The following is a 22,633-nucleotide window of genomic DNA, read 5'->3' on the forward strand; positions in this document are numbered from 1 at the left end:
AAAAAAAACCCCCCTGCCAATGCAAGGGACATAAGAGCTAAGGGTTCGATCCCTGGATCAGGAAAATCCCCTGGAGAAGGGCATAGCAATCACTCTAGTATTCTTGTCTGGAAAATTCCATGGACAGAAGAGCCTGGCAGGCTATAGTCCATGGGGTCCCAAAGAGTCAGACACAACTGAAGCGACTTAGCACACATGCACACATAGTCAACAATACACCATTTCTGCAGCTGTGGAAAACTAACACCCATGAAATGAGTAAGAAGGTGCAGTTACAGAAAAGATGTCTTTTAAGCAATCTAAGTTAGGATCTTTCAAAGTCCAAAAAAAAAAAAATACACCATTTCTGCTAAGTGCTCTCAAAAATGTTTGGGGCCCCGATTAAATGCTTCTTAGTAACTTGCTGCTGCTGCTTCTGGTGCTAAGTCACTTCAGTTGTGTCCGACTCTGTGTGATTCTATAGACAACAGCTCACCAGGCTCCCCCGTCCCTGGGATTCTCCAGGCAAAAATACTGGAGTGGGCTGCCATTTCCTTCTCCAGTGCATGAAAGTGAAAAGTGAAAGTGAAGTTGCTCAGTCATGTCTGACTCTCAGTGACCCCATGGACTGCAGCCTACCAGGCTCCTCCATCCATGGGATTTTCCAGGCAATAGTACTGGAGGGGGGTGCCATTGCCTTCTCCACATGGTAACTTGATAATAAACCTATCCCTGTAATATACCCAGTGATTTTCCAGCCCATTCTCTGAGGTACTAGGGGTACTAGGGGCAAAGATACAAGTGTCCTAGAATTCTGGCAGAGTGGTAGGCACTGGCTTGAATTAGCTTGAATAAGTGGTTGGATGCTAAGAACTAACTTCTCTCATTGTATTCTAATTGCTCAAGAAAGAAAAAATGTTCTGTACAACATTATTTTTCACTAAAAGTGAAAATAAAGCTTCAGATCGGTAGCAATCTCAATCATCCATTAAATTTCTAAAATGTATTTTATAATAGTTTATTCTGAAAATGCACCAAAACCATCTTTAAGATGTGTAAAATACATGCGAATCATAAGCAAGAAAATGAGCAACTATGATAATCAAATTTTAGATAGAATAAAAAATAGATAAAATCATAAACTTAGGGCTTCTGAGAAAACAGATTACTAGAATAGCTAAAAGAATGGTTTCAAAATTAGTTTCCACTTTCTGTGCATAAAGTCTGATGTTCTGGCCTTTGCAGTTACCATGTGTTTAAGTATTAGCTATAGCAAGTGATGTTAATAAATATGTAACCTGGAAAAAATTATGCATGAAGCCATTAGCTCTGATCAACATGGTACCCAAATTACCTATATTTCATCAGATTAGTCATTGGATGCTTTGAAAATCAGCGAAAATAGGATTCTCACTTAATGGTCTTAAGCAGGGAAACTTTGAACTAAAAAAAATATAAAGAATGGGGTTTATTCTGTTCAGTTGCTATGTAGTAAGTGTCTACCGCACAACAGGCTTCTCTGTGCTTCACTATCTCCTGGAGTTTGCTCAGATTCATATCCATTGAGTTGGTGATTCTATCTAACCATCTCATTCTCTGCTACTCCCTTCTCCATTGCCTTCCATCTTTCCCAGCATCAAGGTCTTTTCCAGTGAGTCAGCTCTTCGCATCAGGTGGCCAAAGTATTGGAGTTTCAACATCAGTTCTTCCAATGAATATTCACAGTTGAATTCCTTTAGGATTGACCAGTTTGATGTCCTTGATGTCAAAGGGATTCTCAAGAGTCTTTTCTAACATCACATTTCAAAAGCATCAGTTCTTCGACATTCAGCTTTCTTTCTAGTCCAGCTCTCATATGAAAGTGAAGTTGCTCAGTCGTGTCCGACTCTTTGCAACCCTATGGACTGTAGTCTACCAGGCTCCTCAGTCCATGGAATTTTCCAGGCAAGAGTACTGGAGTGGGTTGCCATTTCCTTCTCCAGGGTATCTTCCCGACCGAGGGACTGAACCCAGGTCTCCTGCATTGCAGGCAATGCTCTCATCAGTTCAGTTCAGTTCAGTTCAGTCGCTCAGTCGTGTCCGACTCTTTGCGACCCCATGAATCACAGCACGCCAGGCCTCCCTGTCCATCACCAACTCCCAGAGTTCACTCAAACTCATGTCCATCGAGTCAGTGATGCCATCCAGCCATCTCATCCTCTGTCGTCCCCTTCTCCTCCTGTCTCCAATCCCTCCCAGCATCAGAGTCTTTTCCAATGAGTCAGCTCTTCGCATGAGGTGGCCAATGTACTGGAGTTTCAGCTTCAGCATCATTCCTTCCAAAGAAATCCCAGGGCTGATCTCCTTCAGAATGGACTGGTTGGATCTCCTTGCAGTCCAAGGGACTCTCAACAGTCTTCTCCAACACCACACTTCAAAACCATCAATTCTTTAGTGCTCAGCCTTCTTCACAGTCCAACTCTCACATCCATACATGACCACAGGAAAAACCATAGCCTTGACTAGACGGACCTTTGTTGGCAAAGTAATGTCTCTGCTTTTGAATATGCTATCTAGGTTGGTCATAACTTTCCTTCCAAGGAGTAAGCGTCTTTGAATTTCATGGCTGCAGTCACCATCTGCAGTGGTTTCGGAGCCCAGAAAAATAAAGTCTGACACTGTTTCCACTGTTTCCCCATCTATTTCCCATGAAGTGATGGGACCAGATGCCATGATCTTCATTTTCTGAATGTTGAGCTTTAAGCCAACTTTTTCACTCTCCACTTTCACTTTCATCAAGAGGCTTTTTAGTTCCTCTTCACTTTCTGCCATAAGGGTGGTGTCATCTGCATATCTGAGGTTATTGATATTTCTCCCGGCAATCTTGATTCCAGCTTGTGTTTCTTCCAGTCCAGCGTTTCTCATGATGTACTCTGCATATAAGTTAAATAAGCAGGGTGACAATATACAACCCTGACGTACTCCTTTTCCTCTTTGGAACCAGTCTGTTGTTCCATGTCCAGTTCTAACTGTTGCTTCCTGACCTGCATACAGATTTCTCAAGAGGCAGATCAGGTGGTCTGGCATTCCCATCTCTTGAAGAATTTTCCACAGTTTATTGTGATCCACACAGTCAAAGGCTTTGACATAGTCAATAAAGCAGAAATAGATGTCTCATATTAGTACATAATTACTGGGAAAATGATAGCTTTAACTATACAGACCTTTGTCAGCAAAGTGATGTCTCTGCTTTTAATATGCTGTCTAGCTTTGTCACAGCTTTCTTTCCTGGTCTGAATGTTTGTGTTCCTCCAAAATTCATGTGTTGACATCCTAACCCCAAAGATGATGGTATTAGGAGGTAGGGCCTTTTAGAGGTGATTAGATCAAGAGGGCAGAGGCTTTACAAATGAGATTAGTGCCCTAATAGGAGCGGCCCCTGAGAGATCTGTAGCCCATTCTACCACAAGCCTTCACCAGACACAGAATTTGCCAGCTCCTTGGATTTTCCAGCCCCTAGAACTATGAGAAATAAACATGTTTACAAGCCACCAAGATATAGTATTTTGTTACAGTTGCCTGAACACAGTAAGACAGGGTTAATAAACTAAAGCTAGCAGTACAGGGGGAGTGCCCTGGACAATGTGAATACCTGGAAAAAGAGAGAGGTGAGGAAGGCACTAGTAAGGTTGCCAAATTTAGCAAATAATAATAATGATAATACAGGATGCCCAAATAAATTAAATTTTCAAATAACAAATATTTTCAATATAAATATGTCCCTGAAATATTTGGGACATACTTGTAATGAAAAAACTTATTTGTTGATATGATAAAATTCCAACTTAATTGAGAATCCTGTATTTTATCTGGCACGGGTGAAGAGGAACATAAACTTACACATCATATGACTTTGGTTCACCTCTCAGCTCCACCACTGACCTTAGACAAGCTCTTTAAATTCTCTGAAAATTGCTTGGAACCTGAAAGTGTTCTTGCAGCACCAAAAATAATATTAAAGTGCCAATGCATCAATAACTATTCATTTATCCGCTTGCCCTCATGTACTTAAGAATTCTGTTCAGGGTTGGCTTAAACTCAGAAGACATTTTTTTATGCAGGTTACTAATTTTATTCCCAATTGCTCCTCCTTGAACCTAGACAGTATATAAGGTGCTTAAAACCTTGGCTTATAATCGAACTACTACTAATATCTTTAATCCAAACCAAAACACAGTACAACTTGGGGAAAATGTTTACAGCAAACTGATAGCCAGCATTAATAAATCTCTCACCCTCCAAAATTGGTAGTTTCCACAGAAGGACTGAACTTTCTGTGGCCAATAAACTAAATTGAAAAATCTCCAGCCAACTGTAATAAACACAGAATTGAAAGCTAATAAAACACCACAGGGCATTTCAAGGTAACTCAGCAGGAGAGAGCTCACCAATATAGATGTGTTTACAGATGGCGACTAAAGATATAATAATTAATCTGCTTTTGAACTAATGAACAAATCACATGCTTCCTTTAAATACAAAGCACAAAACTCTTAACTGCTAATTAAGTTCAGGAGTGGAATAAACACTTGATTTGCAGTAAAGGATAAGGCTCATAAACAGTAATATACAGCCATCCAAGTCCTGCCTGTCTGCCTCAGAAAATACAAGTGCCCTATTGAGGATGTAAAAATTGATATGACACTATCATTCACCTGTGGTTTTTAAGTCTCAACGAGATCCAAAATCATTTATTATAAGATGAAGGTACTTCCTTAAGGATCTTTTACAAACGAATTACTCCAAACTGGTTATAAGGATGTTAAATATAGTATTTTTACAATAATAATGATAATATTTAAAGCTGTACAAGTTCAACCACAGAAAACATAAGTGAATCAATACTAGAGATCCTATAAATCAGTTATTTTCATTCTTTATAAGTATTCAGAGTAGTTGACTACATTAATAAAAATTCCTTGTACAGAATTAAATGGAATCAGATTCTTGCTCACTGATAAAAGAGGAAAGAAAGAAGACAGGTAGACAGACAAATGAGAATCAAACCAGGAGTCCACAAATCACAGCCCAAGAGAAAAAATCTGACTCTTGGCTTCCCTTTAGCATAGCCCACAAGGTGAAAGTTGCTTTCACACTTTTAAATGATTGAAAACTATCAAAAGAAAAAACTATTTCATGACATTAAGATTATGTGAAACTGAAGGAAACACAAGGAAGTTGTCCATAAATAAACTGTCATTGGAACACAGCCACACCCATTTGTTTACCTAAACTGTGCTTTTGTGATGCAGCAGCAGAATGGAATACTTAGAACACAAGCCATATGGCCCACAAAGCCTAAAATATTTACGTTCTTGTCTTTTGCTGAGAAAGTATGCTGACTCCTGAGGTAGACAGATAAGTAGGTAGATAACACAAGCTGTAATCCTCCACCATCTAGACTTCAAAAAGTTCCACTAGAAATCCAAAGCATAGTAATTAAAATCACCACAGTACTTTGTGATGTGTTTTATCATCACTTAAAAAACAAAACATATTTATCATGAGCCAGTATTATTGCTACAATAATACTATTTATATGCTTTCCCTTAGAAAAATGGACAGGCCAGTGTCCAAGGTGCCAGGGACTGGCAGTGTCCGAGGTGGCATGATGGGTACTGAGGTTACTCTCCCAGCTCTACCCTCCCAGCCAGGGCAGAAGCTGGAAGGGTAACCTCAGTGCCCCTGTGGCTGTTCTCAGTCACCACTCTCATCCAACACACTTTTCCCCGTCTTCCTTATCAAATCGGGATATTTCTCTGAAATATAAATAGATCTTAGTACTTTTGATTCAAGGAGGCACTAGTATTGCTCTTTATATACTTTTAACTTCCCCTGATGGGGAAGGCGAAGAAGGTCACTCTACACCACCACCACTCCCATCTATTTCCTCTACTGCTAACAGTATTAAAAAAAAAAAAAAAAAATTAGAAAACATCAATCAAGTTATCTGTCCTAAAATACAGCTTGTAACAAAGAAGATGCCCAATAAACATTTGTTGAGTGAATAAATTAAGGAATAAATGAATCTATCCTACCTGCTTCTTTTATAGAAACTAGAGGAGGGAGGAATCACATGATTTTCAGGAGGCTGGAGCCAGCTAAAACAAAAATTTGAATTTTATGACCTTCCCTTTGCCCCAGGCCATAGCTCCTTAGTGTCACACAATATGTGACATTCACTCAACAGAGCATTCCACCTTCTTCTTTGTCAACAGATCTTCAAATGAGCTTGGCAACATTTGAACATCCTGAGAGGAGGTGGGCATCTGCCTCATGCCCTACAACATGAACTACAACTCATCCTAAGGCTTAGACTCTAAGCCAGCGCTAGCAATCTGATTTTCAATGGCCAATGATTGGTTTAGAAGTGGACTTCTAACTCAGAGTCCATTTGGGAGACACTTTCTTACTTAATAAGATTAAGAGGTCACTTCTCATTCTTTCACCTTTCAAAGTTTGTGACACAAGAACAAGATTCTTATGCCTCAGTGGATATAACTGTGGGGTTATTCAGGGGCTTCTCGAGTGGCTCAATGGTAAAGAATCCACCTGCCAATGCAGGAGATGTGGGTTTGATCCCTGGGTTGGGAAGATCCGCTAGAGGAGGAAAAGGCAACCCACTCCAGTACTCTTGCCTGGAGAAGCCCATGGACAGAGAAGCCTGGCAGGCTAGTGGATGGGGTTGCAGAGTCAGACATGACTGAGTGACTGAGTACACATGCACACAACCTAATCTAGAGCCTTGACTTCATTGAGCTGTTGAATTAACCAGTGTTGAAACTGCCTGTTCCAGACTTCTTATGTGAGAAAAAAAACCCTTATATTCAAGTTGAGCACTTGAAAAAAAAAAAAAACTTATATTCAAGTTCCACTGCCTGGAACGAAAAGCATGTTGAATCATGTATCCACCCTTGAAAGATCACCCATTCCCTGCCTTAGCCATCATCCTGCCATAGTCTTCACCATAGGTTACAGGCACTATAGACAGGATCATAAGAAAAAACGCTGGTTCTCACTGCCAAGATGGCAGGCGGACTTTAAGTGCCCAGCTCTACTCCAGTGAAGCTCTAGTCTATTCCAAGCCAAACTCCAAATGCCTTTATAATAATAGAAATATTATTATATATGTTGTGTGGGCCCCATGATGATTTTAGAGAAGAAACTGTACAATATGGTTTAAATAGGCTTTTGTGGGTTGGCCTGGAAACCTAACATTGTTTCTATGGAAAAATGCTTTAAACTCCAAATGACTCTGTTCGAACTGAACTTTGGAATGCAACCTGTTTTAAATTGGGAGATTGTGTACGTGTTTACAATTAAAATACACAGGAATGAAAGTGAGTTATCAACTGCAAAAATCACATTTGGACTGTGGATTTAAATTGATCAATAACCCATTGTCATTTTGGATAAAATAGCCCTAAATAAAAAGGGGTCGTGACTTTCAGCAGTACCAAATAACAATACAAAATCAGACTCCATTTTAAAGTAATTTTCTGTTGGAGGAGGAGGTTACTTTACAAACTAAATAGTGCCCACCCTACCAAAACCTGTCACCATAACCAGTGTGTTTTTAAACCCACTGGGAAATATTTCATGCAGTAATTTGAATGAGTACATGAAAATCCATCCCCTTGCTGCAAGGGAAAAAAATAAAAATAGCAGAGATCTTTGTATCTAAGGATGAATCCAAATCCTTAGAAGTTCTGCGTTCAAGTCAACCAACAACTATAACTTGACTCCCTCTCCCCCTACATCTCCATTTTTTGATCCAGGTACTAGGGATGAATCAGGGTATAGTAGAAACAGTACTTCCTAATTATTGTGGTTTATATCTCTATTTCCTCAAATTGTAAAGTGAAAATAATACCATACAGGTCCCTGGGCTGTAGTGACATTTACACATAGCATCACCCAACACTATGCCTGAAACCACAAAGTCCTCAGAGTCAGTTCACTACTTTCTGTCCATTCTTCTCCCCCTACAAGAATATTGCCCTCACATAAGATATCCAAACTCTCTCCAACCTACACACATAACTGACAACCAGAGTTTATTCTACTGGTAAATATGCATATGGTGTCTAAAGAAAATCAAATCTAACATAATCTTTCAACTGTATGTGAAAATGAATTAACATTTCTCTCTGCCTTACATAAAATATTATGATTGAATGCTATGGGGACTTTTCAATACTGCAATGACTGTAACTTGTATTTAAATTCTGCTGAAACCATGGCTTTCTGAGAATTAGCATATTGAAAAAACACAGGGGTAGCTTTGTTTCATAAAAGGGCAAAAAAGAAGCAAATTAACAATATCAGTTCAAATCAGGATTTGATATAATTCAGAGAATGTAATCTTTGCCTCACAATTTCCTCATCTTTTCCTTGTGAACTATTACATTTCAGAGGGTCCAAAACTATTCTCTCTCACACAATAGCTTTTTTAACTTAAAAATAAAATGCAATGATAAGTGAATGCCTGTGAAAATAAAGTCTGTAGTTAACATAAGGCAGTAAGATTACACCTCAGTTTTCTTAATGCATTGAAATTAACACTGAAAAGTTGGAATTCATTCTTTCAGTTAACTTGACTGCCACACTGAGCATATCTCTGTGTATTGCTTCCTTAAAATGTTCAGTTTTTGGGTGCTGATTAGAAGCTGTCTATTTTCAATCCTCTATAGATAATTTCAAGGTGTAATTTGCATACTGTTATGGTGCTCTCCTTACCTTGGCTGCATGTCCTGTCTTTCCTCTGTTTATTAAATCTACCAACTGGCAGAATGAATACTAGGTAAATCAAAGAGGTGCCCTTGTTCTATGTGATTATCCCGGAAACCAAATGAAGCTGGTGCCACAAGTCTCAGAATAAAACCTGACTCTCTATGCAAATTTAAAATTCTATGGCACTGTAACCTTACCCAGGGCAGCTGTCTGTATTTTTCAAGGTAGAAGTCCCTAAAGATGCTATATGAAAGGTAATATTTTGGCAAGAAATTAATATTATAGAGGAATGAGTCTTGTCAATTTTCCTAGGCCACATTTCCCACTTACAAAATGTAATATTCAAATAAAATAATTTAACTTTCCCCACCTCTTACACTCCAGTAACCTTATTTATCTGCCAAACTTTATCCCAAAATTGATATTTATCACTGATCAGAGAAGTAAATAAAGCACATTTTCCTCATGGGGCTCTCCACACTTCTTTTCCCAAAGTACAACTTGGCCTTGCTCACATCTCTCTATCTTCTGTTATGCTTTGAGTCCAAACACCCACAATCTACCTTTCTGCCTAGATGGAAGTAAACTCTCATTCCTTAAGTACTCACAAAGAGTCTTCGATTCCTTAACAGCCAGCAAGCTCTACAAATCACCATCACACCCAAGAGAGGAGCAAATCAAAATGCTTTTGAAAGATACAAAGAGAAGCAAAAACTAAAAGCTCTCATTCTTAATCTAAAAACAATGCATATGTATGAGCAACACTAAACTCTAAATATACATTTTGTATTTCACCCACACTGCTTATGACTACAGATTTTTGCCAAAAATATTACATTTAAGTATAATACCTCAACTTTTTGAAGATCTGTAGTCCCCCCCTCCATCTTTCCTTCCTACTACTTACCTCCAACCCAAATACATTACTACAGACTTCCAGGTAAAGGACAGAAAATATTCTCATATTAGGGATGAAGAGACTGAGGTGGACATTTTCCACAATGGGGGAAGGGAGGAAAAGATTTCTGTTTGAGTGCCATCTCTTAGTTTAAGAAGATCGAGCAGTAGAGACTGAAACAGAATGCTGGTTAATGAAAAGTGAAAAATTAACCGTTTTGAACCTCGGCTGTAAGACAGGTTTGAATCTTCTATGATTATCATGTATACATAATAAATACATAAATAAGATACTGACTCTGAAGCAGCCTCGGCACTACTGGCAATCTGAGTCAGATAACCTCTGCTGTGGGGGCTGTCCTGTACACTGCAGGACGTTTAGCAGTATCTTTGGCCTCTACCCACTAGATGCCAGTAGCACTCCTCTCTTCTGCTGTGATAACCTATAATGTCTCCAGATATTGCCAAATATCCCTGGGAGGGCAAAGCCTTTCCCTATGGAGTGTCAGCGAATTATCTGGCCCATAACAAATGCTTAATCACTTAATGGTAGCAGTCAACATTATCATTATCCATTAGATTTTGGTTTCCAGATTAAAAAAAAAAACAAAACTGTGGTATTACTTGCATTTTGAACTTCCTATATATTACCCATGAAAATGTTCTTTGGTGGCCAAGATGGCAAGCAAGGCAAGGTCATGGCAAACATCCAATGGGTTGATCAACACTTGATAAAATGCATTCTCAATATGACCTCTACAGTCTTTTGTAGGTTGAGAAGGAATTTGGGGGAAGTTAAAGGGAATCTAAATACTCCACAGCTCTGACACATGAAGAAAGTTATTACCACAAAGCTCCCAGTCCTAATGTTAATTTGTATAGAGGTATGACCAAAATACTGACACACTTACTCCAGCCCAACAGATATTTCACTTCACCATGACAGGTATATGGAGAAATCCAAATTAGACAGTCAGACTTTCCAGTGTCTATTTAGTGTCCAAGTAGATTTTCCCAGTAAATGTTTCTGGTAAACTGGCTAAACTCCTCAAACTCTCTTCCTGTTTCCTACACTCTACTGCCCAGTTCTTCAGGAGACTGACAGCTCCCTAGGGTCTAGAAGACAGAAGACAAATTTAACCAAGACAAATTTGGGTAGCAAGAAACCGGTAGCTTCAGTCTCTCTACTGTGCCATAACAAACATTTTCGATGGCAAACATCCTCAGCTGAGATAGAACAGACAGTCTTTCACATTTCACTTAACCAACATACATTGCTTGGTCAGATCAGTTTTGCCTCTAAGACTTACTCAAACACTACTGCTTGCTGTATTTTCTAAGAATTTTAATATTAGAGGCATGTGACACAGTGTCTATGCCTTCCAAGGAAACAGCATGGAATGGACTTATTATGCACTCTGATTTCAGCTATAACATCCTTTCTATTATCAGATTGTAACTCACCATTTACTAAAAGGCCCATGTTAGGGGTGGAGTGTAAAGTTTGTAACCATATCCTTGAATGACAGAATATAAGCAACCAAAAGCTAAGCAAAAGTATTGAATTTCTGCTTGTCCCACAGTAACTAAGGATATTTCAGTTTTATCCTAGAAGAGCTTGAAATATTATGAAAGAAGCCAAGTTCATCTTTGATATTCCCATGGTGATGCACCTGCCACCCTCTAGCCTAAGCTACTCCATTCAGCATACCATTTTTTCAGATGTTTCCAGATTACCCACACTTACCTGCTTTGGCCAGTATCTCTTAGAGCCCAGATGTCTAGCTTCCAGGTTTATCATTAATCTGATAAATTAGTCCATGTCACTGTGTTAATGGCCTTCTCTAACAGAAACATATAAAAGTAGACCCTGGAGGCAAAGAAAGAACTTGAAGACCAGTAATTTTTACCAGGTTACTTTTCTATGCCTCATTTTGTACACCATGGAATAACAGTATCACTATCTCATTCGCTGCTGTACAAATACAGTGTCTAAGACAATGGGAATATGAATAGTGGCAGTTACATCATTAAATTCCTCTATTACATCCTAACTTGAAATAGTTCCAAAAATTAAAACTTTGGGGCTAGTGCACTGGGACGACCCAGAGGGATGGTATGGGGAGGGAGGAGGGTTCAGGATGGGGAGCACATGTATACCTGTGATGGATTCATTTTGATATTTGGCAAAACTAATACAATTATGTAAAGTTTAAAAATAAAATAAAATTTAAAAAAATAAAAAAAAATAAAAGAATTTGTACATTTTTTAAAAACCACCATAATTACCTAGATACATTGAAGAGCAAATTAAGCAAATTAAATATGTTACAGAGCTATTCCACAATGAATTATGCTGTTTTAAATATGCATTGTCAGTATATAATGCCTTGTTGTGCCTTATTTTGCAGCTGTTGGTTTTTAAAAATTGTTTATTACTATCATTTTTAGACAAAAAAAAATCATTGAAAATTTAGGTTTCCTGAAAAAAATATATAAATAAACTTTCAAGTAAGTCAGAAAATAAGGAAATTATACTAATATTTTGTTCAAAATAAAAAGGAGTCAAATATATCAAAGAGAAGTTTAAAAAATATTTACTCTCTGTTCTGCACATGGAGAAAGTGTGAAATGACCAAAGTGATTGTAACATCCCTTTCCAATGCCTTTAACCCCCTTCTACGCAGATTAAGTCAAGTTACATATCTGTTGTTACCTTTCCCATCAAGGAAACATAAATACTAACACTTTTTCAGCTCTGACTCTCATGTTCAAGTCTCTGAGAGGACAAGAAAACATGGGGAGTCACAGAGAAATCTCATTATTTGATCCATTTGTAAAGTAGGGATAATAATACATTCCTCATAGAATTCTTATAAAAAGTAAATAAAATCATGCGTGTTAAGCAGTGAGCCCTGGGTCTGGATAGGCAAAATTCCCCTAAATGATGGCTAGTGTTACTCAGAAGGGTGTGAGATCCTCTCTTCAGCAATGAAGCAAATGAGACCCAGAGAGATTAAGTAGTGCTGCAAAGGCATGTGATGCAGGAAGAAACAAAACCCAATTTTCTGATGTTTATATTAAGATCACAGGGAGAGGCAGGAAGACATGAAGCTACAGGAGAATGCAAATCCACAGAGCACTACCACTGCCTCTCTTCATCACTGCTCCACTGTTACCTCTAATGTCAGTTTCTGAGGGCTGCCATAACTACTATAGACTAAGTGGCTGACGACAAGAGAGATTTCTTCTCTCATAGTTCTAGAAGCCAGAAGTCTGAAATCAGGGTGTCAGCAAGGTCATGCTCCCTCTGAGACTCTGGGTGGACTCCTTCCTCGCCTCTCCTTCTCCTGGTGATTGGCAATCCTTTGCATTCCTTGGCTTGCTGCTGCATCACATCATCTCTACCTCTGTTGTCACAGGTGTTCTCCCTGTGTGTCTACCTCTGTTCCCCGGATAAGGGCATCAATCACATTGGATTAACGGCCCACCCTACTTCAGCATGACCTCATCTTAACTTGATTATATCTACAATGACCCTCTTTCTAAATAAGGTCACTTTCACAGGTACCAGGGGTTAGGGCTTGAATGTATCTTTTAGGGGAACATAATCTAACCCACAATAGCTCTGTCATTTATAGACAATTTTCTTTTTTGGCTTGGGGTTTGGGGGTCAGTCCCAAAGCTACAATTGCAAAGTGTACTGAAATGATATTCATGCTAATGGGCCAATTCAGAATTACAGTAACAAAAAGGCAACTATGTCTACTTAACCATGTTTACTTCCCAAGCTCATTAGTGGTTCCATGTGGTGAGAAAAATTTCCCACTCACTGTATCAAATTTAGCACATTTATTTAGTCTGAGTCAATGCCTGAAATATCCTTTCATACATTTAAGCCAATTTTCCCCAAGGTCATGCAGCAAGATAGAAGTCACAGATCTTTCTCCTGTGAGTCAATTACTATAAAATACAGCACTGAATTTGGGTAAACCAGAGTTAGGTGGTGAAATGTGCCTAGAATAATACAGAGTTGATTTTTTCATGTACCAATTTTTTATTATATTTTATTTTACACACATTTGAATCAAAATCAAAGCACTGCTGGTCTAGAATGAACTATAATTTAATATGAATGTTTCTGTAATGAAGTAGATGATTTTTTTAAGACTGAGTAGCCATCACATTTTCTTTCCAATCACACTCTACTACATGAGGAAATACATATTACTTTCTATTAAATCCTTTAAGCAAAATGATGATTGAAGAATAAAAATGATCAATTTTCCCTTATCATAAAATATCAGCAAGTAACATAAAATGTAACTTTTCCTATCAGGTATAATTTTTCATTGTCGCTAAATTTTCATATCCAATTTTCTCACCCTGGAATCTTCCTAATATAAATTGAGCTAATTTTGAGTTTAAAAAATTTACTCAGTCACCTAAAAATGAATTAATCTGAGCTCTGGTCACATGTGCAAGACATAATAATCTATATCAAATTTTTATTAACATACACCAGAAAAATAGCTAAAACAGCTATCAAACTTGATCTGGCAGAAGAAAGTTGTCTCTCCACATGAAGCCACTGAGAAATACCAGAAGGGTTTTCTGGAATTTTATAATGTAGATGAAATTTTCTTTTTAGAAATAAAAATTGCATTTTATAGAAAACTACACAGATACAAATCAAATACATGACTAACTTCATACAAGCAGTGTGGTGAAGAATTTAGGGTTCACATGGAGTCAGGTCAGACGGCCTGGGTTGGAAACCATGCCTTGGAAGCTGTGAAAAATTAAGACAGCTACTGAATCTCTCAATGTTCTCATCTGTAAAACAGGGATGATGATACTAGTACTAACGTCTAGGATTTTAATGAATAATAGGAGAAATGACTATAAAATCTTTGGCATAGTGCCTAATTGTTATTATTATTAAGATCACAGATTCACACCTGGCAGGTATGGCAAACTGCCTGGTTTTGAATCACAGCTGCTGTTAATTACTGGCATTGAAACCTCGGGCAAGTAACCTAACCTCTATGAGCATCAGATTCTTCAAAAGGAGAAAATAATAGTAACAACGTACTTCAAGGATATAAAATAACACACGAATCACATAGCCCAATACTGGAAGACAATAAGATCTCAGAAAAATATATATGTCTCATGATATCCTCATAGTGGAATTCATCTTTGCAAATAATTTAATATTTGGCTTTTCATTTATGTGCACTGAAAACTTTTGTCATTTAAAAATTTTTCTCACAAATCCAAAATAAAGAATTATTCTACAGCTTGAGGGTCAGAAATATTTTATTTTTGCAGGGGTGAATAGTTCAGGATTGATCTAGACAGGGGTTTTAGAAGTATATTCACTACAGAACCATTCTCAGTGCTCCCAAGTAGTCCACAGATAGACAGTTTACTTAAACTTCATTCTTTTCTAATATTTTTAGCTGCAATGAGAGAAACTAACACTTCAAACAAGAAGTCTTGATGTACAGTCCCACACCGACCAGAAAATAACCCAGCAACGTATGCAGCTATACTTGTTTAAATCATTCAGATGCCAAAAGTATTATCAGGCAGATTCTCAGATTATTTTCTTCCTTGCTGGTCTTTTTTTCACAGCAGCCTTCCCGGCAGCCATGCTTGGTACTGAAATACGCTTAACATTGGTACCCTTTCAATTTCAGGGTTGTATCCTACTTCCTGGACTGCCCTCTCCAGACTGACATTGAAAGATGGATCCTCTCTTTCAGAATGACTATCTCATAACCTACATTCCAGCTAAAAGTAGACTCAAGATGAAGGCCAACAAAACTTCTTCCAGGCCTGCAGGGAAAGAGACCAAAAAGGGGTGCTTTCCAGGTGAAAGTGAAAGAAAGTGAAGTCGCTCAGTCGTGTCCTACTCTTTGCAACCCCGTGGACTGTAGCACACCAGGCTCCTCCATCCATGGGATTCTCCAGGCAAGAATACTGGAGTGGGTTGCCATTTCCTTCTCCAGGGGATCTTCCTGACCCAGGGATGGAACTCGGGTCTCCCGCAGACACTTTACCCTCTGAGCCACCAAGGAAGCTTTCCAGGTGAGACAGCCTTAAATAGATAAGCTGCAGAAATGCAAAGCTTGAGATATCTCCCTTTGGCAAACACTGCTAATAAGCCAACCAAGACCATTCTCTACCTACCACCTTCTCCTCAGTCTCCCACCACAGATGCCAAAAAGCCAAAGTCACTTTCCAGACTCCCCTGTAGCTAGGGGTGGCCAATAAGGTCTAACCAGAACTCTGAGGAATTGTCTCTAAAGCTTTTTCTTTCATGATTAAATAGGACACACGTGTTGCCTGGTGCTATTCCTTCCCTGTCCCCCATCCTTTTTTCTACCTTGAACATTAACATAACATTTAGACCAGCAGTAGCATCTTGCAACCATGACTCAGTTAACAAACACAGGACCAGCTGTGTGAGGAGGACTACAACAGTATTCTAACTCTAACAACACTAACACAGAGTGAGGCATTATTCTTCCAAAAAGTCAAGGCTGAGGCCTTGTAATCCTCAACCAGATGGATGATGTGCTATTAAACTGCAAAGGAGGTAACTACAGCTGTTAAGACTCAAAAATGACAGCTATAATGGCAACTGAGAGCCAAAGGCATGCAATATTCAATACTAATACCCATATTCGACGTAATCAGCTCGTATCAGTACTTCTGAGTATTCAGCATAATTATTTAATGTATTTTAAGAAAACAGATATGAAAAGACAAGATATTAGAGTACTATGAAAATATAAATTCTTTATATTGTTGTAATTCAATTGAAAAAACTAAGGGCTGTAGATTTTAATGGTGGAAAACTAATAGAACTGAGACAGCATAAGCAAAATGTTATTCATTTCTTTGATTGAAGCATATATATAAATATGAGTGTGTTAAAAGCAAGAATCCAAGTGAAAAAGTCATAAATTATAACGCTGAAAAAAGTCATGTTCCAAAATAAATCTTGTTTTCTTCAGCAGTCTGGATAACATTTTACCTTGTGTTCAAACTATCCATGCATGCAATGAATGCAGTTTTGTCAACCTCAAATTATTCCCCATATCTGATCGTCTTGTAGAAATTCAACCCGTGTCCACGGAAATGTAGCACTACGCTGCAGAGCTCAGTAAAACAAATACTACTTGGTATTTAAATACATTAAGTCCCTTTAAATGGTCTCTCAATTTTATTCAAATCTTTCCACCTGGAAAAACAGACTAAAAATACAACACAATATTTCAGAGATTAAATCAGTATAAAAACTTGCCCTGGTCAATCACAGTATTAACCTCTTATTCCATAATTTATTCATAAATTAACAGATACCTTTCTGAGTTTCTTCCTGCCTACTTCTTATATTACAATTCATTGATGTAAAAGATTTTAAGGTCCTTGTACTTGAATTTACCACATCTTGCATGATCATTCCTCATCCTTACAGGAATAGGCATCCACCGTGTGCTCAAGGCTAATTTCCCCCCAGTAGTCTGCATCTTATTTCCTACCATTTCTTTGCCACATTCTTCCAACATTTACTTTTACCTTCTTCTGCACCATCAATCTCTCTCTCTCTACTGGCTCATCTCTTTAGGGCTATAAATCTTTTGAAGTAAAGACACAAAAAGAACAAAAGCATAAAAGTCCCCAAACCTGCAAATGTCTTCTGGGTACCTATAACCTAGTACCAAGAGAACACCTTTTCTCTGCCATGCTTTTCAAAAGAGTGGTTCCATCCATGGAATCCAATCATCTGATTCCATTCATATCCTCCATATATAGCCATTATGTGCTAGTAAGTGTTCAGCAATTAGCTCTCATAACACAAATACATTTGTATGTATGTACATATGAAGCAAAAGGCAAAGGAAAAAAGGAAAGATATACCCATTTGAATGCACAGTTCCAAAGAATGGCAAGGAGAGATAAGAAAGCCTTCCTCAGTGATCAGTGCAAAGAAATAGAGGGAAAAAATAGAATGGGAAGGACTAGAGACCTCTTCAAGAAAATGAGAGATACCAAGGGAACATTTCATGCAAAGATGGGCACAATAAAAGAAATGGTATGGACCTAACAGAAGCAGAAGACATTAAGAAGAGGTGGCAAGAATACACAGAAGAACTGTACCAAAAAGATCTTTATGACCCAGATAACCACGATGATGTGATCACTCACCTAGAGTCAGACATCCTGGAATGCAAAGTCAAGTGAGCCTTAGGAATCATCACTACAAACAAAGCTAGTGGAGGTGATGGAATTCCAGGTGAGCTATTTCAAATCCTAAAAGATGATGCTGTGAAAATGCTGCACTCAATATGCCAGCAAATTTGGGTAACTCAGCAGTGGCCACAGGACTGGAAAAGGTCAGCTTTCATTCCAATCCCAAGGGAAGGTAATGCCAAAGAATGCTCAAACTACCACACAATTCACTCATCTCACACACTAGTAAAGTAATGCTCAAAATTCTCCAAGTCAGTCTTCAACACTAGATGAATGGTGAACTTCCAGTTTTTCAAGCTGGATTTAGAAAAGGCAGAGAAATCAGAGATCAAATTGCCAACATCCATTGGATCACTGAAAATGCAAGAAAGTTTCAGAAAAACATCTACTTCTGCTATATTGACTATGTCAAAGCCTTTGACTGTGTGGATCACAACAAACTGTGGAAAATTCTTCAAGAGATGGGAATACCAGACCACCTGACCTGCCTCCTAAGAAATCTGTATGCAGGTCAAGAAGCAACCAGTTAGAACTGGACATGGAACAACAGACTGGTTCCAAATAGGAAACGGAGTAGGTCAAGGCTGTATATTGTCACCCTGCTTATTTAACTTCTATGCAGAGTACATTGTGTGAAATGCTGGGCTGGATGAAGCACAAGCTGGAATCAAGATTGCCAGGAGAAATATCAATAACCTCAGATATGCAGATGACACCACTTATGGCAGAAAGTGAAGAAGAACTAAAGAGCCTCTTGATGAAAGTGAAAGAGGAGAGTGAAAAAGTTGGCGTAAAGCTCAACTTTCAGAAAACGAACATCATGGCATAGGGTCCCATCACTTCATGGCAAACGAGAAAACAATGGAAACAGTGTCAGACTTTATTTTGGGGGGCTCCAAAATCACTGCAGATGGTGACTGCAGCCATGAAATTAAAAGATGCTTACTCCTTGAAAGAAAAGCTATGACCAACTTAGACAGCATATTAAAAAGCAGAGGCATTATTTTGCCAACAAAGGTCCATCTAGTCAAAGCTATGGTGTTTTCAGTAATCATGTATGGATGTGAGAGTTGGACCATAAAAAAAGCTGAGCACCGAAGAATTGATGCTTTTGAACTGTGGTGTTCGAGAAGACTCCTGAGAGTCCCTTTGACTGCAAGGAGATCCAATCAGTCCATCCTAAGGGAAATCAGTCCTGAATATTCATTGGAAGGACTCATGCTGAAGCTGAAACTCCAATACTTTGACCAGCTGACTCACTGAACTCATTGAACTGACTCATTGAAAAAGACCCTGATGCTGGGAAAGACTGAAGGCGGGAGGAGAAGGAGACAACAGAGGATGAGGTGGTTGGATGGCATCACCAATTCAATGGACATGAGTTTGAGTAAGCTCTGGGAGTTGGTGATGGACAGGGAAGCCTGGCATGCTGCAATCCATGGTGTTGCCAAGAAGTCGGACACGACTGAGCAACTGAACTGAACTGAACTGATGTATGTATCTCTATACATTTATGTTTATTATAAATTTTACCAATACAAGGCACATAATTTACACATGATATACAATATTCTTTATGGTAATAAAGAATACATATAGACAGATGTTTCTTATAAAATGCTTTCACTGATATTTACCAAATGTAGATGTGCTGGCATTAAAGTTGGTTGAATCTTTCTTTTGAATTAATAAGTAAGACAAAAGTGAAATAATGAATATATATGTTAAAGCTTCTCTTGCTCAGTCAAAAATGGGAGCAATTTCTTCACTGAAGTGGATAATAGTTTATATATTTGAAGAACAATTGTAAGACCAATTCCTCAATTTTCTGTGTGCCACTCACAATGTAACTGCTACACCTTCCACATATTTTAGAGTTTAGTCTGCATTATTTACAATATTCCTAACACTTTAAGTCTAGAAAATCAACAATACAATATCTCTGATGTGTAACATTTGCCAATTTCTATGGTGTAAATACTCACGGTAGGGCTAATTTCGAGATACTAAAGTGAACTCAACAAACACAGACTTCAGAATAGATGTACACTTGCACACCATTATATACTGCATATCTACCATTTAGGTAAAACAGACCTAAGTAAACTTAAGAGCATAGATAAAAGAGAATGCGGTAAAATGATTAAAGAGTGTGAGTTCTGAATACTTACTAAATTTATTTTGAATAAAATTTATTAATTGTAAGTGTACATAATATAATTTTCAATAATGGCTGTATTTAACAACTAGCTTGCACAATTTCTGAAAAGTTAACAATCTGGTTCTCAGAAACGAGCGTAAGCCAGCTCCAGTGCCCCGTTGCATGAAAATATGGCTTGCACACCTTCCATTCTCCTGCACCTGCTCTTGCTACAGTCAACCAGGACTTGCAGTTCCAAAGCCACAGAACTTTTGTATACCTGTCTTACATTATCTCTATGCCACAGCCCAACCCTCTCGATACACCCTTCAACTACTCTGCTGTCCTTTCACAGATGTATTTGAGGACTTTAGTCATCCACCATTCTCCTTACATATTCATGCTATTCTAGCCTCAGTCCCCTTTCCTGCTCATGTAGGCTATCTAATGGTTTCAGTTAGTAACTATTCACCAATGACCCCCAAATCTCTATCACAGACCAGACTGTTCTGCTAAATTCCAGAATGAACTGCACACCACACTGACTTAGGTCACCTTCTTATATGCTTACTAGTTAAGTAATTTGTGGAGTACTTATTTGTTTATGTCTGTCTCTCCTACTAGGCTGTAAGCCTTACAGGCATGTGGAATACTGTGCCTTTTTTTCTTGCCATATCTCAGAATCTACCACATTCTCTAGCACAGTGATTACTCCAGGAATCAATAAAGGTACAGATGACTAACCAATAAGCATTTCAAATGCAACAAGTGTAAAACAGAACTCAGTAATTGTCCCCCAACATGCATTTCTCTTCTGAATCCCAATCACATCGAATGATGCCAATATCCAACCCTGCTCCCTCTGAGAGAGCCCTAGATTTCCTCTTTCCCTTATTCTTCTTATACAGCCATTCGCCACAGTCTACTTTCTCATCTTCTAAATATCTTTCAAAGCTGTTCCCTTTTCTGCATCATTATTCCTGCTACGTTGGTTTAGATTCATTCTTGCCAGGACCACTGCAATGGCCTCCGGGGCTCCTTGCTCCTGTCTCTCTTACTCTAACTCAAATGCACAGTGCTACCAAAACGATCTTTTTCAAATTGTGACTATGGCCATCTCTAACAATCTATCAGTGGTGCTCCACCAGGTAGGGGATGAACTCCAAACTATGTCCCCCAGAACTTACAAGACTCTCCATGGTCAGAACTCCATCTGGCTTCCCAGCCTCATCACCTTCCACTTTTCCATGAAGAACCTACACTCCATCTGCACTCACATGATTATAGTTCCCCGCTCTCTTTCCTGTCTCTGAGGCCTATGTGTATTTACTTCTCTCAGCCTGGAATATCCTCTTTCTGTTGTTTACATGGTAATCAAGGGTAACCATAAGTTTTTTTGATATTGTGAACTGTTTTTTGACCCCCAAGGAAAATCTCTCCTCCATACTTTCATAATAGTCTTCTATGACTGTACTTAGCCCCTTCCATAATGGCTCATTTTCTCCCACTAGACTAAGAATGTCTGCTTCAAATCAACTATATCTACCACAGGGACAAGCACGTAGTAAGAACCCAGTACGCTTGTATGACTGTAAAATGAAAACCCCTTTATTCTGCAGAGAAAATACATATGCAAGTAGCTGCTGTCCCTTTCAAAGCCACTCACCTTGAAAGTTATCTGCTTAGTTTAATGATGGTGGCATTATTCCAAGTATTTTTGGAAGGCAACTTTCAGAACTGTCTGGGGAACATTCTTTAAATTATCTCAAGTCAGGCCAAAAAACATCATGCTGAACACATCTGAGGCCTAGGAGGAACACAGGGCAAGTAATACAGTTCTGTGTACAAAATGAACAATGAAATATGTAAAAGATAATGTAATGATTGATTTAGGGAAACTAATAAACTGGCTCAGAGTTATATAGAACCTCAGAGAATCTCAGAAAATATTTTATTATTTGTCATTTATTATAGGTTCACAATATGGAATCTATCAGCACCAGTAATTTACTTGATCTACCTCACGAAGCTCTTCAAATTAGCATTTCCCAAAGAATATACAATGTGAATATGGGGGAGGGTAGTGATTAAAGAAATTTAGTATATAGCATTAAACAAAGTGAAAAAGATTTATTTACTCTCAGATTTTTCAGAGCTATTAATATCTTAATATGACTCTCCATGAAGTCCATCTATGATCCATGGGGTTTCTCAAATTCTTTTAACTCCATAATCTTTTTCTGGCAGATGCTATAGGATTAATGTTCCATATACTTTGGGAAACTTTGCATTGAATGGGACTGGATGCATCTTCATGAAATAAAGACTTGTAACCTGAAACTACACTGAAACCAAAAGCTACACAGGAGGTTACTTAGAATTTATTCTAAGTGCCTTACATAATGCACATCATTTACCCTTAAACATATTCTCACAACAATCCTACAGAATAGTATTATATTATAGTATAGGTAGTAATGGGGTCCCCAATGTACAGTTAAGGAAAGAAAGGCTAATCAAAGTTAAGTAACCAATGAGACACTACACAGCTAGTTAGCAATAGAGACAGAATGTCAC

General features: G+C 38.3%; 1 protein-coding gene across 5 annotated transcripts in view; it reads right to left on the reverse strand.

Annotated features, from left to right (window-relative positions):
- The window catches only part of HDAC9 (histone deacetylase 9), a 1,025,726-nt gene extending 1,003,867 nt beyond the window's left edge, over nt 1-21,859 (reverse strand). For all 5 annotated transcript variants that reach the window (XM_010835593.1, XM_010835596.1, XM_010835590.1 and 2 more), the window contains exon 1: nt 21,723-21,859. The gene's annotated coding sequence lies outside the window, so the exon portion shown is untranslated. The remainder of the gene's footprint in view (nt 1-21,722) is intronic.
- Nucleotides 21,860-22,633: the final 774 nt, after the last annotated feature.

Source organism: Bison bison, unplaced genomic scaffold (genome assembly GCF_000754665.1).
Source record: "Bison bison bison isolate TAMUID 2011002044 unplaced genomic scaffold, Bison_UMD1.0 scf7180017864044, whole genome shotgun sequence".
Classification (NCBI taxonomy): domain Eukaryota; kingdom Metazoa; phylum Chordata; class Mammalia; order Artiodactyla; family Bovidae; genus Bison; species Bison bison.